At 39.3% G+C, this 18,135-nt stretch overlaps 1 long non-coding RNA gene across 1 annotated transcript; it reads right to left on the bottom strand.

The window, feature by feature from the left end:
* Positions 1 to 4,655: 4,655 nt before the first annotated feature.
* LOC126959378 (uncharacterized) lies at positions 4,656 to 13,804 on the bottom strand. The gene is made up of 3 exons (XR_007727514.1): positions 13,536 to 13,804; positions 12,619 to 12,710; positions 4,656 to 4,694 (listed from the first exon to the last, which is right to left on the bottom strand). It is a non-coding gene; the product is annotated as an uncharacterized LOC126959378 (long non-coding RNA).
* Between the last annotated feature and the right edge of the window lie 4,331 nt (positions 13,805 to 18,135).

The raw sequence follows: 18,135 nt of genomic DNA, 5'->3' as shown, positions 1-18,135 counted from the left end.
CGGGCATCACACCATCCGCTAGCCACCTGACACTCCACTGGTGATCTCTCCTACTCTTGTGGCTTTAGGTACTACCACTAAACAGATGACTTCCCACCTGTTCATCTCTCATCTCTAGCTTTTCTCCAGAGCTACAGGCTCACATTTTATAAGGCTGTCAGGCATGCACACCTAAATATCTCATGGACATCTCAAATCCATTATACCGTTCTCCACATTTATTACCAACAACGAATATTTCCTACATACCAAGTTCAAGATGATGCTTTGAGTTTCCAAGTTGGAGATTGAATAAGCTCACAGCCCGACCTCAGGACCAGTGTCTAACTGTGTATTAACAGTGCTGGAAGGAGAATTCTTTGCCCCAGAGACACTTCTGCACCACATGCAATAAGGACCAACACTTTCACTCAAAGATTAGGTGAAGCAAGACTTCTGTGGTGTCCAGTCCCATACATCTGGACAATGTGCCCAAGGCATCCCCTGCACACAGACAGTGAATTAGACATGCCTGAATACAGCAGATGTAGCTGAGTTAGCTCTAGGACAATATTAAATGAGTTTCAAAAATTGACCATCATACCCACATTCTAGCTACTGAAAAGAAATGGGGGATTCTAAATTAACTGAGCTCAGTTGCAGATAAGGAAAGAATAGTGTTAGTAAAGATGGTAGCTTTTGAATCTACTATCTACATATCCCCCACAGGGTCCAGCACATGTTAAGTAATTAAATATTTACTGAATGAAAGAATGTATCTTTGATTTTAGATCTAGCCTTTACTTCTCTGGGGTATTTTGTTACTTGTGAGATCTCACTTTCTAGTTAGTTCCTTCCCAAACCTCCCCCCACTATTTAGAATTCTAGGGAGCACTTGATTTTCCAAGTGCATTTCACCCAGTGACCTAGCACTGTGAGCCAGTCAGTATAGTGTAAGCACTTACTTCAATCACGAGTTCTACAGGGCACCTCATTCCTCAGCACAGAAATTAGAATAACCCCAGGTGAATCAGGTCAAATCTGTCCTGGAGTTTGCCCACAGAGAATGGTAACAATAAGTACTTCCATTTATCCAGTCTTTGTGATGGGCCAGGCTCTGTGCTAAGCCCTTCACAGACTCTAATCTTCACTCAACAAGCAGGAACCCCATATAATCTCCCCTTTTTTATGGAGGGGCTAATCACACAATGAATTAGTGGTGGAGTGGGACTCTAAACACAGGTCCATCAGCTCCCCAACTGGAGCTCCTCCTACCATGCAACTCACTCCCATCCCAGGGGGATATTTGCAACTCTTTCAGCCCCCTTGGATGTACACCTTGGTGGAATCTTTGCCAGTTTTTCCCAAAGTTCTCAAAAATTTTATTTCCAGTTCAGGCTCAGCAGGAAATACGTTTTCCATTGCCATCCACAAACACTATAAGTAGAAATTGAATGTCTGCAGCACCAGAAAGGGTATTAAAAGGAGTCCTCCTTGTCCAGACAGAGGGACTCAATGAAAAAAAAAACAAAAACAAAAACCATAGTTTTAAACTTTCTAATTGCATTTTTAAACACTAAATGTACTCAACCAGAATAAGCACGTCAAAATAAAGAAGTCTCCATAGCACAGATGTGGAGACTCAAGATGTCATTTAAAATTAAGACGTTTCTGAATGAAATGACTCTTCTAGTAAGTTATGTCTGAACATGACCACTGGAATTTCAGAATTGACTATAGGGAGATACAAAATGTAAATGAGCTTTGCCTGGAGGATTCCAGGCCGTGGGGTTTTCTGGAGAGCATGATAGGAAGTTGAACTAGCTACGGTTTCATCCCAAATAAATTAACCTTGCATCAAGGGCCAAACTTCTTATTAACGCCATAAAGCGCCCCCAGATGTTTCTGCAACTCAGCCACTTCCAAAGTATGATTTTACTCAAGAAAAAAAAAAACAAGTACTATAACATTCCCATTTAGCCAAGCATGGCTAATCTAATTAGCAGGTTCTTCAACACCGCTCTTTTTAGATTGACAACTTTCTTTCCAAAATTGAGAAAAAGAACAATTATTTGAGCATCCAGACCCTGCAGTGCTTCCGCATTCAACACATTGCATTGGCCTTTGAAACCCTCACCTCCACTTAGGGACAATTTTAGTTAGTCCATGGCTGTGGCCTGTTACAAACTGGGCTGCACAGCAGAAGGTGAGTGGTAAGTGAGTGAGTGAAGCTTCATCTGTATTTACAGCCGCTCCCCATTGCTCACATTATTGCCTGAGTTCCACCTCCCGTCACATCAGCAGCAGCATTAGATTCTCATAGGAGCATGAACTCTATTGAGAACTGTGCATGTGAGAGATCTAGTTTGCATGCACCTCATGAGAATCTAATGCCTGATGATCTGTCACTGTCTCCCATCACCCCCAGATGGGACCATCTGGTCACAAGAGAACAAGCTCAGGGCTCCCACTGATTCACTGATACTACATTATGGTGAGTTTATAAGTATTTCATTCTATATTACAGGGTAACAATAATAGAATAAAGTGCACAATAAATGTAATGTGCTTGAATCATCCTGAGACAATCCCCCTCACCCCAAGTCTGTGGAAAAATTGTCTTCCATGAAACCAGTCCCTGGTGTCAAAAAGGTTAGGGACTGATGCCTTAGATGGCTCAGTATCAGTCATAGCTTCTATCTCATCCAGAAGATTGCAGGGAAGATGCAAATCCAGGTATCTTCAGCAGGATAGCTGGTAGGTACCTGAAAGGGAAGGGCTGCTGCTGCTTCCCTGACTTTCAAAGTTTAGAGTTATAGCTTTAATTTCTAGACAGGCCTAGACAGTTGCTACAGCCACTCACCGATGCAGGTGTCACTACATAGGACTGGAATTATGCCAAGAGGCAGGAATACTCCATACACAGGGCCAAAAGAGGCCAGGGAGAGGGCTACATGGGGCAGGAAGTGGGGAAAGGCAGCCAAATCTTAGCTCACACTAGACATTGAAAAGTCCAGACTGCAAAGTCTGCTGGACATGAAGGCTCTAGCATAGGCTGTGCTTCTGTGCAAGACAGAGCCTGGAGGTGGTAAGAACTTTTCATCGGTTGAATTTCATACCATCACATGCATGACAACTACTTGTCTGTATCCCCTGCTAAAATATATCAAGGGCGGGGAATGAATCCATTTGCTTCACCAGCATATCCTAAATAAATAGGATAGTACCCACTGAATGGTAGGTGCACAAAATAGTTTTTGAACATTAGATGTCAAACAACCCTTGACTTGGTGTGTCTTCCGGACAATATTCATTCATTCTACAAGTATGCATTAAGTTGCCTTCTGTGTGCCAGGGCCAGCACCAATGGGTAAGGCTCAATAACATGTGGATTCTAATGAGGCAGGCCAGACTCTGTCTTCAAGATTTCACTGCAGATCAAATTGTTCAGGCTTTATGTTAGTGGGCTCAGCTTTAAGATGCAGAGAGGGAGAGGGAGGAGATAGCCTTCAGTTCATGGGCAGGGAAGGTGGTAACACATGGGGGAAGGAAGATATAGGGGCTGCGCACCCAGGGGAGCAGCACAGTCCTAGAACAGCCTCTCCCCACTCCTTGCTTTGATTTTCTTCCTGGATCTGCATGTGGAAAGACAGTGGTCGACAGGTGTGCTGGTTCTTCGGCGAGGTGGGGCTTCACAGGTGTTTCAATTTCTTGATTGCCACTCCAGCAGAGAACTGGGCCCTTGAGAAGTTCTTGCAGCCCTGACAGTTGAGTCCTTCTGGTTACTGGCAAGGAGACCGCTATTCCTTTGTTGTCCTTGGCCCCACATGTTAAAGCCCCCATCAGAGAGGACCACACCAACCCTGGCACAGGAAGGCTTTGGTTTACTCTCATGTCATCATTTATTACTTAGTGGCCTTAGGAGAACCTCTGAATCTCTTCTTTGAGGCTCCTTTCTTCATCTATCCAATGGGGAGGTGATTTCTGCTCTTCCTTGCTTCCAAAGCTTCTTAAGGACAAAAAGACACATGGAGATCTAGATAAAAATAAGATATAACATGATAGGTAAGGGAGAGAATTATGTGCATAAAATCATTTTCTTCTCAATTTTCTTCTCAAAATGAACTTGGTGTTGAAAATGGCAAGTAACTATAATATATAAACTTGAAAGGATATAATTGATTCTTTTATATATTCATTCAGCAAATCATTAGGTACTTACTATGTATCTGTCCTGTAATTTCTTAAACAAGACCCCCTCCTTCTGATGCTTTATGAAGGTTTATTGTCACACATGTCATTTTTTCAAGTGAAGCTCTCAAGGGAATGGCCCAATTTGTATAAAATCACTTATCAGGAGTGACATAGATTGGGGATTTGCAACTTCACTAGTAAAATGGGTACCAAAGTGAGCAACCATCATTTCTTCTTTCTGCTCTATCAACTTAATCTTAAAACTATGAGGTTGCTACATATAGCTTCGAATGAAATAAAACATTTGATAAAAATATATATAACTGACCTTACAACAGCGGTTCTCAAAGTGTGGTCTCAGGACTGGCAGCATCAGTATCACCTGAGCCCTAGTTAGAAATGCAGATTCTCAGGCCACCCCAAACCTGCCAATTCAGATTCTGGGACTGGACCCAGCCACCCGGGTTTTCATAAGTGTCCCAGGGGGTTCTGCCACAACACTGCTACAAAGCTTGCTGAAGCTGCTGGGATGCATCGGAAGCAAACAGGGAAGAGGAGGCAAGGAGAAAACCTCTTAGTGTGAAGCCGATTATCTCAAGACAGATGAAACAGGTTTCATTTCTTGTCCTATAACTAGGAAAGCTTTCATAATTACTTAGAAGTATTTTACACACCACCTCAGATAAAATACTTTTGATTGTCAAAAGACTATATGGCCATTATATTTTCTGTCTCCTAAAATTAATGTGGTACCAAACATTCTGATAATGCCTGACTGAGAGGGGAAAGAAGTAACTATTTGAAAACTAAAATTTCTTTCTTTGCATCTCTCCTTAAGTCAGAGATGGTCCAAAGCATTTTCATCTGAAGTTTCATATTAATACTTTTAATGAGGAAACAGAAAGTACAGGAAATTATTTTTAAAATAGAAACTTCTTTACTTCCAAGTTCTTTATTCAAAAGTAACCTGTGTTTGATGGTATTCTGATTTTTATTGTTTTGTAAGTATTGTGAGTAATCATCTCGAATAATAAACTTGTTAGCTGTGGAAACACATAATAAATAGAATGTCCTAAATTCTTAAGTACAAATTTCAATAATGAACAACCCCCACAAACCCCTATCAAAGCCAAAAATCAAGATAAGTTATCTAAAATGTTTGCACTTTAAATACAAAAACACCACACAGACCTTTTTAAATGAAATTCTCTCTCTTTGCAATAGCCTACATGGCCAAGAAATCACACCCAGAAGTACTGCTCAGTATCCATCGTGCTGGATACAGATCCCAGGGTCCAGAAGTCAGAATGTGCTCAGGCACTGCTACTTGGTTTGATCAGAACTTCTTAAAACATTCATCCTAATGCTGTTCTGAGGTCCTCATGTTGTTTTATTTATTTGTTAGAGCAAGTTTTCATTATTTTATATATATCATGGGACAACTTTTCATTATTTTATATGTTATTTTATATATATCATGATCCATTAATATGCCTCTTACCCTATTGTGTTCACATTTAAGAACACAGAGGTCCTCAAGTTGCTTTATTTATTTTTTTATTGGAAACCTCTAGAGGGATAACTTTTCATTATTTATATATATCATGATTCATTAACATGGCTCTTACCCTACTGTGTTCACATTTAAGAACAAAGCACTAAATAGATGCACAGGCAAAATCAACAGGTGCCAGTATCTCTGATTCAACAGGTGTTATTGTGAAAATAATCATGGCTACAAATTAAACATCTGGTGCTATGCCAGCTTTTTTTTCTTCCTTCATGTGAATATAAACAGATCTGTGCTATGTATAGATTCACATCTAATCAGATGAGGCCTATGTAAAACTGTCCTGATCATCTATAAACATTTATTCACAATCTTGGATTATAATAACTTTTTCACTTCACCTTTCCTTATCCCCATTCACCATTTCTTTATCATATCAATCTATCTTGAAAATGATGGCCCAGAAGGCTGAAGAGTGAACATTTTAGCATATTTGAATGCTAATTTAGCTAAATTAATACTGACCAGTAGTTCTAATATGCAGTTCCATTAGTTTGCTCTTGCTGAAGAAGGATTCTATAAAATAGAATAGGTCCTGAAATACAATTTTGTTTTCAATGCCATTCACCAAATTTTTATTTCTCATGTACTATAGGCAATATCATATTTCCTTCTGTCTCTATTAACATTGTAGCTAATGATTCGTTGCCGGGGATAGTTGAAGGGTCAGTTAATTTAGTCCTCTGGATTTCATTGAGAAATTAATAGAGAACTGTAGGACTTAACTGAGAAAATTAATATAAGGGATTCTTTTCATATGGCATCTGAGAAATGAAAGCTGGCTGTCAACTTGGGTCTTCTGTCAGTTAGCACTTTCTGTCTCATGTAAACCAGTATGAGATTGTAAACTATCCTAAGAATTTTATGTGTCTTCTTACTTATGAGGAAAAAAAAAAGATAATACTATGCACTAGGTTGACCAGTTGCTTCTTTCAATTGACTGAAATAATCAGGTGTTCTGAAATCACATTATCTGATTTGTCTAGAAATACAGTCAACTTGGTCTTAGAAACTACAGACAACCAGTAGACCTAGAAAAGTAATCTCATAAAGCTTGCTTAAAACAATATAAGTATCTGATAAATTTCACATACAAAAGAAATAAATATGCCTTAGTACAACAATTGAATTATGAGAATATAAAGTTGTGAAAATATTACAATAATCTGACTGTCAAATGTGGATTAGTGAAATAAAATATAGTCAGCCATAAAATGAAATACTAAATACATCCACCTTAATTGTCATACCATAGATGACATGGAAAGAGATCTGTACTATATTTAAGTTAAAAAGCGGACTATACTACCATATTTCAATATGACTCAATATTTCATTAAAACATATGTGTGGTGTGTTTATACATGATCTCCAAAAGGTTAGAAGAGGTCATTAAATTTATTTAGGTCATATTTCGTTTACTTCTCTTGTCTTTTTTTTTCCCCCCCTTGGAGAGTGAGTTTCACTCTGGCACCCAGGCTGGAGTTCAGTACACAACCATAGCTCACTGCATCCTCAAACTGCCGGGCTCAAGCCATTCTCCCACCTCAGCCTCCCCAGTAGTTGGGAGAACTATGAGTCTACAAGTGTGTGCCACCATACCGTGCCTGGCTGATTTTTCTTTTTCTTTTTCTTCTTTTTTCTTTTTCTTTCTTCTACTTTTTTTTTTTTTTTCTTTTTGAGACAGGGTCTCACTTTGTTGCCCAGGCTGGTCTCAAACTCTGATGCTCAACTGATCTTCCCATCTCGGCCTTCCAATGTGCTTGGATTGCATACATGAGCCACTGCACCTGGCCTTTATTTTCTTTTTAATCATTTTATTGTTTTAATTATTTCTTCACTGATTATGTATCACTATATAATAATAATAAAGCAATACAAATCATTTGAATACATAGTTCAAAATATATATATTTTTTCCTCCTGAGTAGCTGGAACCATAGGCACTTGCCATGCGCCAACACGCCTCATGTTTTTTTGCGTTTTTTTTGTTTTTGTTTTTGTTTTTGTTTGGTAGAGATTGGGTTTCTGTATGTTGCCCAGGCTGGTCTTAAACTGCTGGGCTCATGGGATCCTCTCACCTCAGCATCCCAAAGTGCTGGGATTACAGGCACGAGCCACTGTCTCCAGCTAGTTTCATATTTTTAATGAGTTACATTTCTTGGGACATGGTTGTAGAAAAGTCCAGAATTTTTCACAAAGCCAAAGAAAATATCCCTAAGAGTTGTCTTTAAGTGAATCTGTTGTTTCTCACGAAGCAAGCTTCATGCGTAACTCCCCATTATTTGGCAAAGTTTGCTGTATGTTGTTCTTATAATGTTTGCTGCTCCTCTCTCGGCATTAAAGATTATTGTAGTTTTTAGGGTGCTTTACCCATTGCTTCTTGCCCTTCTTTAATGGGATGTCAGCATTTCTGGCTATGGAATTGTAACTGTTGCATAAGTGAAAGGTAGTCCTGAATTTGCGGACAGCATTAATTCCTAAATGTTTGTTACTAAACTGGTGATTTCCATCTCAGAATGCATTTTCCCATAAAAACCATTATCCACTGTCACTGTGTTCCACAACATGTGACCCATATATACTTGGAGACTATCATTGTTGTAATGGGGAAAGACCAATGGAAGCTTAGCCAGCATATGTAATGGGTGTTCAGTGGATTCCCTTGGGCAGCTAGATATGAGATACTCCTCTGGCACTTTTCCTTCCCCACTTTTCTCCCCCTGTTTATAATAAACACTTCGGAGAGTGGCCTCCTGGTCCCTGGCAGCAACTTCACCAATCAGGGCAGGGCAGGGGCTAGGGAAGGAACAATAAGAACGAGAGTGGGAGAATGTCCATAGAGGTGAACCATCCAAGCAAAGAGCAGGGCTCTGAGGGTCAAAGCGAAGCTCTTATGGCTGAGCCTCAAGGGGCATGTCTTGATTATGGAACAAAAGCTAGGAGTCTGATTCCTAACTCAGCCGCTCAGCAGCTGGGTGACCAGATGCCTCAGCTTCCTGGGGCCCACCATAAAGTGAACTGCAGCCGCCCAGCTGTCTTTCTCTTGCTCTCTCAACTTGAACTTGGCACACAGCTAACTTTTGATTTTCTTAGGATTATCACTGTTCACAAAACAAGAAAGACGACAACAACAATAATAATGCCCAATTATATTTACCTACAGTTCTGTAGATTAGATTACAAGATATTTTATAGTCATAAACTCATTTGTCCTAGAAACTCACAGGAATTATGTAAATTTCCTGATTTTTCTTATCAATTTTAAGAACAACAGCATCACAGAAGTATATAAACTGTAAAATTTACTACAGGTGTTTGTGTCTTCAATAATCTATTTCCATTGCAAACCACCTTCAGACTTTTGTTGGCATTTTATCCGAGGACATGGGGTTCTGCGGAGCAGACTGGAGTGGAGGAGAAAAAAAAAAAGCATCACTGATGCTTCCATGATGCCTCCGGGGCTGGAAGTGAGAAGAAAGATGAAAGAGACGGAGAACAGGGAGCATTCCTAGAGTTAAGCCTCCTCCTTTCTATGGGGCAGACTTCTCAGAATCAAAGGTCCAATGGAAAGAACAAAAGAAGAAGGAAGGTAGAAAGAAGATCTTTTTACCACCTATATTCAGGTGACCTTTTCGTATATAAAGGAATATGCAAATTGCATGTATAAGAGAGAGTGTTTGCAGTGCTAAACCACGGCAGGGCAGCTTGCACTCTACATTGCAAACGTCTCCCTGCGGTTGGTCAGAAGTACTTGCCCACTTCACCACTTCATAGAGTCCTACTACAGCTTAGCCACTGACTCTAGACACTGCTGTGTATCCAAGCTGCTAGTCTCTCATTAATGATGTAGAAAATATGTTGACTGCAATCACACACTTGCTCTTATCATGTAGTGATACCATTTATTACGGTAATACTCCCAGCACTTAAATAATCGGGGTCAATCTTCATTTTTTCTAAGAAATGGAACTCCAAACCATGCAAACCATGTATGTGTGCATGTGGCCATAGATTCATGGGCACACGTGGAATGCGAATGTGCTCCGGAAGGTTCAATTAAGACAATTGGTGTATTTGTTTAAGGCATACAACAAAGATGGAAAACAAAATGAGAAAAGCAGGTTGAAAAACTGCTTCAAATTTCTACCTCTTCGTTCTTCCTTGTACTTAGAGTAAATATTGAGCGCACCACTTTGGTTACATCTAAAATATGGGAAAGCAAAAAGAACCAAAATTCATCTGAGTTATCCTAGACCAGTTTCTCAAAGTGTAGGTAGAAGTTCACACCTATAATCCCAGCATTTTGGGAGACCGAGATGAGTGAATCACTTGAGATCAGGAGTTCAAGACCAGCTGAGCCAACATGGGGAAACCCCATCTCTACTTAAAAATGCAAAAATATTAGCTGGTGCCACCTGTAGTCCCAGCTACTCGGGAGACTGAGGCAGGAGACTCGCTTAAACCCGGCAGGTGGAGGTTGCAGTGAGTGGAGATTGCGCCTCTGCACCTCCAGCCTGGGTGACAGAGGGAAACGCCGTCTCAAAAAAAAAAAAAAAAAAAACAAGAATGGACTACAATGCTTGCAAATAATACCTGGGCCCCACCCCAAATCTTCTGGGTCAGAATCTCTCTCAGGGTGGTTCCCAAAATCCATATTACTAACAAACACCCTGAGGAAATGTAATGTGTACCAAAAATTGAGAAACACTTAAAGTGTATCAAAAATTTACAGTAGAAACATCCAGTCCTCTATTATTAATTGTACCGATTTGTCTTGTTTATATTGTGTGAAATTTTGGTTGACTATTCCAAGCATTATAATAGATACTTTTGTGCTTATATTTTTTTCTCGAAATCCAACATGTGGAAAGGCATATTTTTTGGAAACCTATAATGTAACTTCCTTACTTTTTACATTTTTAGTTATTAGTCATTGCAAATATGTAGAAATCTATTAATAAGAATATGTTGTTAAATACTTCTATACCAATCTAGGTGAATTTCTATATATTAAGTTATATTTTCTCACTAAGTTAAATAAAAAAACAAAATTCTTGGGTGCATTAATGCCCTCAACACTATTGAGTAGGACTTAAAATTTAATAAAAGTCAACATAATGCATGCATATTACATGTGTTGTATAATATGAACCTAAACCATCTTATTTAGAATTCTCTAATGACAATCTTTAATCCTTTAAAGTTTATTAAGAGGCCATCCAGTTAGACACATATATGAAAATACAGTTGATATCATATATATTCACAAACAATGGAATATTCTTCAGCCTTTAAAAATAAGGAAATCCTGCCATTTACGGCAACATGAATGAACCTACAAGACATTTTGCTAAATGAAATAAGCCAGACACAGAAAGATAAATACCGCATGATGTCACTTCTATGCAAAACCTAAAAAGTCAAACTCATAGAAACAGAGAGTAGAATGGTTGTTACCAGCAGCCGGTGGGAGGAAGAAGTGGAGTGGTCTTGGGCAAAGGTTACAAACGTTAACTTATATGATGAATAGGTTCTGGAGAACTAATACATAGCAGAATGACTATAGCTAATAGCACTGTATACTTGAATTTATACTTGAATTTGTATACAATGTTATTCAAGTATACTTCATTGAATACTTGAAATTTGCTAAGAGAATTGATCTTCAGTGTTCTCACTACACCAAAAAAATAAAAAAATAAAAAAAGTAACTACATGAGGTGATGGATATGTTAACTAGCTTGCTTGGTTGTGGTAATTATTTCACGATGTTTACATCTATCAAGCACTGTGTTGTACACCTTCACAATATCTAATTTTTATTTGTCAATTATACATCAATATAGCTGGAAAAAAAAGAAAATATAGCTGAGTTTAAGTATACTTATTCATAGTTGAGGATATATATTTTCCTACTTTGTGAATAAGGAAAAGGAGATAATCAGGAAGGAAGAGAAGGAAAAGAGAAAGAGACAAACCCCTAGGGAGAGAGGGTCCAGTTTGGAGATTTTTTTTTTTTTTTTTTTTTGAGCCAGGTCTCGATTAGTCGCCCAGGCTGGAGTGCAGTGGTACCATCATAGCTCACTACAGCCTCAATCTCCCAGGCTCCAGCTATCCTTCCACCTCAGCCTCCTGAGTAGCTGGGACCACACGTGTGTGCCACACAGTTTGGAGATCTTGATGCCCAGTCATTACTCAAGCACCAAAAGCCTGAGTTGCCCAGAGTTTACTGCCTCAAAATTTCCCACTGGTCTTATGAAAACCTGACATCAGTCACATCCATACAGCTTCAAACCTGGTACCTCATAGACTCCCAATTGTATTCTCCTCTGTTTCCCTGAACACATGGCTCCCAAAACATGTCTTTTTAAAGTTATTTTAATGATCACCTAGGATATTAATTTTAAGTGATTTTAATGATTGCCCAGGATTTTTTGCTGACCTGGAGTTGGCTTATTTAATTTTAAGTGATTTTAATGATCACCTAGGATTTTATGGTGACCTGGAGTTGGCTTATTTGCTCCCTGTCATATCTAGAAGAGCACAGCCCAATGTCTCCTGTCTACATTCTTTTTTTTTTTTTTTTTTTTTTTTTTTGAGACAGAGTCTCATTCTCTCACCCAGGCTAGAGTGCAATGGCACGACTTTGGCTCACTGCAACCTCCACCTCCCTGGTTCAACTGATTCTCCTGCCTCAGCCTCTCAAGTAGCTGGGATTACAGGCACGTGCCACCACACCCAGCTAATTTTTTGTATTTTTAGTAGAGATAGAGTTTCACCATGTTAGCCAGGATGGTCTCGATCTCCTGACCTCATGATCCGCCCACCTCGGCCTACCAAAGTGCTGGGATTACAGGCATGAGCCACCGTACCTGGCCTCTTCGTTGTCTCTTTAATCATCATTTCTTCAGGGTTCACTAAGTTCCTCAGTCAGGTACAAAGCTGGAGTCATCCTGATTGTCTGCTAGTTAACAATTTGGGCAGAGAAGATATGTTAGTGCCTGATGCAACATTTTGAAGGGCAAATTCATTTAGCATAAAAGAAAACTAAAGCCAGAGGTTGGGTAAAACAAAAAAAAACCAAAACGTAACACAAAAAATAATATTTCTTGATTTATTTCTTGAGCGTTTGCTACCTATTAGGCCCTATAACGTTCCTTCTATGCGTTATTATTATAAATTTTCATCATAACCTGGTTAGCTAGATATCATCACCCCAATATTAAAGATCACACAAGATGTGGAGGAAAAAGTGTCCACATTGACGAAGCTGGTAAGTGGAAAATCTGGGATTCAAAACCATATCCATTTGTCACAAAAGGCTTTAAACTTTCCTCACCTGGTTCTCTTTTTTTTTTTTTTTTGAGACAGAGTCTTGCTCTGTCAGCCAGGCTGGAGCGCAGTGGCGTGATCTCGGCTCACTGCAACCTCTGTCTCCTGGGCTCAAGCAATTCTTGTGCCTCAGCCTCCTGAGTAGCTGGGATTATAGGCGTAGGCCACCACACCCTGCTAATTTTTGTATTTTTAGTAGAGACGGGGGTTTCACCATGTCGGCCAGACTGGTCTCGAACTCCTGACTTCAGATAATCCACCTGCCTTGGCCTCCCAAAGTGCTGGGATTACAGGTATGAGCCACTGCGCTGGCCTCACTATATTTTTTTTCCAAAAATATTTAGCACTTAAAGTCATTCCAGTTGTTATTTTGCTTTATAAACAGCCTAAAATCTTTGCCAAAACTTGGCCACCTCTAAGTTGCTTGAGGCTCATTTCAACTGCCTTATCTGCTCACCTGCTGTTATGGCTTCTCCACAGTATCTTCTTCTTTTCTTCTTTTCTACTATGTTGTTGTTGTTGTTTGAAATGGCCTCTCGCTCTGTCATTCAGGTTGGAATGCAGTGGCACAATCTCTGCTCACTGCAACCTCCACCTTTTCATGATCAAGCGATTCCCCTGCCTCAGCTTCCCGAGTAGCTGGGATTATAGGCATGCACCACCACGCCCGGCTACTTTTCGTATTTTGAGTGGAGATCAGGCTTCAGCATGTTGGCCAGGCTGCTGTTGAACTCCTGACCTCAGATGAGCCACCTTCCTCAGCCTCCCAAAGTGCTGGGATTACAAGCATGAGCCACCACGCCTGGTCTTTTCTATTATCTTCTTTTAATTATTTCTTCAAATTTATATTGAGCCCCTATCATATGTCACACTCTATCCTTAAAGTGGTCTTTGGTTCACTCAGCTTATGAATACATATTTTTGTGGAAGTTTCTTAGTCCATCTGCTACATTTTTCAAAAGTATAGACGACTATAACTGCTAAATAACTGTTCTTGCAAACTGTGGACCACAGTCCGCTTATTAAGGATATTAGTTTTATGGTTTGCAACTAGCATTTATTTTTAAAGTGAAATAGGATACAATAGAAAATACATGTGTATTGCAGATAGTAGAGTTAGCATTACTTGGAAACTTGTTTCAACACTCATTTGCATTTGTGTTGCAGTGTAAAATGTATTTATTACTCAGGGTCTCAGCCAACATCATTTGAAAAACACTTCCTTGGACTAAAGGCTTGTAATGTGGAAAATATGTCTTGTTTTTCTATCTTCAATTGACCACATTGCTGTCACTCAATTGGGTGGGTTATTACCTCTAATTTTAAGAGAAAGTTCCCTGCTTATTGATTCTGAATACCGACTTTAAGAATTGCAAATGATGTTCTGATGTTCTTAATGTGATTGTCTTTTCCTCCATTTATCAATGCATCAGACAGTGGGCTGCCTGGATAGCAAAATTCAGTGACTTTCTGTAAAGGAAAAAAAAAAAATCTTTCATTAGTAATGCACTCATTTATTCTTTGCCAAAACACTTTTCATCATGTAGACATGGTCTTAGCACCTTGAATGTTAATTATCCACTTCGATGGTACTAGATATTCCTGTGGGGAAAATATATTTGATGAGTCAGGCTAGGGAAAAAGTTCTGAAACATACCTTTACAGTATGATTTGTACAAGGCCAAATTTGAAAGGTCACATGGTATAGGAGACCCAAGGTAAAACCCAAGATTTGTTGCTCCATCTTACAATTGTACCCAAGTTTCTTTTTTTTTTCTTTGAGACAGGGTCTCACTTTGTTGCCCAGACTCAAGTACGGTGCTGTGATCTTGGCTCACTGCAGTCTTGACCTCCTGGGCTCAGGTGATCCTCCCACTTTAGCCTCCCAAGTAGCTGAGACTACAGGCATATGCCAACAGCCCTGCTAATTTTTATAATTTTTTGTAAAGATGAGTTTTCACCATGTTACGCAGACTGATCTCCAACTCCTGGGCTCAAGCAATCGGCTGGCCTCAGACTCCCAAAGTGCTGGGATTACAATCATGAACCACTTGTCTGGCCTATACCCAAGTTGCATGAGTCTGGACCTATAGTTAGTTAAATTATTTGTGAAATGAATTTCTGAATTATAACACATCATACTTTGGTGATCCAGAAACAAGAATATGATGTAAAATATAGAAAATGCACCCGTCTTCCACAATGTATATCCAAGGGATTTTATTGTCAAGCTCATATGTATGTCAAGTAGAGCGGCTTTGAAGAAAAACTCTGAGTTGGTTGGAGTGGAGGGTAGGATGGGAGAGAATTTGATAAACAATGAAGGAAACCACAGTTTCAATAGAAAATCAGTGCTAGAAATTGAGCCATCACCACTCCCCAAGTGAGACAGAGTGTTAAAGATTAGATAAAGGATAAGAATTCACATCTCCTCTGGATGATGAGCCAATACCCTCAGTGCTAGACAGATTAAAAATAAACTTTGTTTTTGCCTGTGTTTAGTCACAAATCATTTTGGCCCAGAATGGAGTCAAACGGTGTGGGTAGAAAAAAATTGCCAAATATTCGATTCATGTAGAACTACGTGCCTTCTGCAGAGAGAAACTGGAGTTGCTTGGGTTGGTTATTACTCAATGTTTTCTTTTGCCTTTCCATTCTTTCTGTTGTAAAAAATCTCTGCAAGACCCAATCTAGAAGTGCCCGTGGATTCTAAATTGTAGGATTTGAACTGTGACTGGAACAAGAAACCTGACTTTTGAGTTGCATTAATGGAGTCCTCACTAGTATTTTGACTACCTGCAACACCAAATTTGGAATTAAGAGCGTGATCAGATTGATGAAAGAATTGCTACAGAAAGTGCAATGAACAGCTCTGAAATCTTGCAGGATTACAGGCTCTCAGTGACCTATTTTGAGCGCAAAATTTTAAGGTTGTAAATATTATTAAAACCCCTAGAAATGTCCAAGCTGGTGCTTCCTCCACCTACTCTCACACAATGATTGAAGCACAAGGAGAGATGGCAGGAGGCCAACACAGGAAAATCTCCTACATCCCAGGGACACGAGTCCCTCTGTGTTCCCACAGCACCTTATCCAAAGGACTGACATATTTGTTACACACACTATCCCCTATCCCATCCTCAGTGAATAAGATAGACCTGGAACAGAATAAACATGTATCAGTAGCAATTAAAATTTTTCTTTACCAAGACATTTTGGTTTATGACTTTATGACTCAGTGAATAAGTCATCTTCTTCATGGTGACTATAAAGGAACCTCTTGTTATAATTTACTGTTCTTTTGCCTAGCCACCTGATCTCACTGAATTCCAAATACTAGCATGAAGAAAACCTGATCACCTAAATCTCCAAGACATTATAAAACAGGCGTTGTATATGTATGTGTATGTGTGTGTAGATATATATATACACATGGGAGAATAAACTAAAAGGCTAATTCTGTCACTAAAATGTATCTTGCTTTAAGAAAAATATTCTTCCTTCATCGAAGTCCTACTAATGAGTTTCTGCCTTTGAGTACAGACATTGCCAACATTGGAAAAAACATCCAGCCATTTACTTAAAGTCATGACCTCTGGCTCCTCAGGACCATGTGACCACCATGTAACATAAGCGCTCCAAAATACATCTCAGATTCTCAACAAAATGTAGTCTTGCAGTTACAACACACCAGGTGAACAGCCCCTGACTGTTGAGGGAGCCCTCCCTGACTCACTTTGGCCTCTGATGAGTTAATATGTGCAAAAGGATTGTACGTGTTTAGGTAATTTACTTATTAAAAACATTAAAAGTTTTTGGTTTTTAGAAATTTAAAGAAAAAGACACTCCTTGAGTGACTCCTGACCCTAGCTTATCAGATGAAGGGTGCCCTGCTGTCAAGGCCTCATCACTGACCATGTAAGGAAGGCCACATTTTAGAGGTGTTTACAACAGTATAAGGTTCACGCTGTCCATTTGTGTCAACACTAGGCAATGCAGATCAACTAGCCCGACTAGTGGGGTCAGGCACAAAAAGAAAAGCAACATAGATAAATCCTGATCTAATTAAGGGTCACAGCTCTTTTTTTTCCACAACGTTTTACATCAAAAGGAGCAAATAAAACTGGAGAAAGCAATCTTCCCTTGTACATTTCCCTACCTGGTAATCCACATTTCAGAGGCAATTGCTTTAAATATTTAAAGTACTGCAGAGGTGTCAGCTAGATGGCCTGAATTCCATGGGTCCCTGGAAAAGTTGGCCACTACTTTTTGCTAAATTAGCTATTTTCTTTTTTTTTTTTTTTTAGATACTATGTTTTAGGAGAGAAGACTATCACTTTGTTCCAGTGAAAAGCTTAAGCAAGTTGCTGGACTAGATTTGTGGAGTATGCAGGCATTCATATAGTACCTCACAGTGTGTGTGTGGTGGGGGGGAGGGCAGGTGTGCGTGTGTGTGTACGTCGGTGCATGCCATGTGCACCTTCGTTTTATCTAAATTGCAGGCAATAGCAATACAATATCCCCATACAATTGCTCTCTGTCTGGAGTCACTGTGTCTGGGTTTAACTTAGAGTTAAGGGAAAACAAGTTCTTCAGGTCACTTTAAAAATCAGCATATCTGAAATGCATTTGAATATTTTGGTTGATCAAGAGGGATGGTTTTGTCACTGAAATATCTGATGTCTTATCTCATACTTTTTTAATCCAGTGCTTTATAAGAGGATCTGAGAGCATCTGTGTGAATGTTGCATGCCTGAATACCTGGAAAACACCCGATTTGTGGGAGTCAATTCTCTTTTCTTTACTAGTTTGTTTTTTAAAACACATCTCTAGCTAAGGAGATCTTCTGTGTAAATGGTATTATCTTGGAGTAACGTCTTTAGCCTGATGTACCACTAAATTCCACATGTCTACCCTAAATCAGAATCTGCAATCTCAATTTTAATTTTTGTTCATTTTGCACTCTTACGAGGGTGAACTCAAAAGTAAATGATATAGCATTACAAGTTTAATTCTATGTACATTTATAGGATAGAAAATGCACTCCCATTATACTC

The sequence above is a fragment of the Macaca thibetana genome, chromosome 7, assembly GCF_024542745.1.
Source record: "Macaca thibetana thibetana isolate TM-01 chromosome 7, ASM2454274v1, whole genome shotgun sequence".
Lineage (NCBI taxonomy): Eukaryota > Metazoa > Chordata > Mammalia > Primates > Cercopithecidae > Macaca > Macaca thibetana.
The sequence above is the reverse complement of the archived record's forward strand: the minus strand, read 5'-3'. Positions and strand labels throughout refer to the sequence as shown.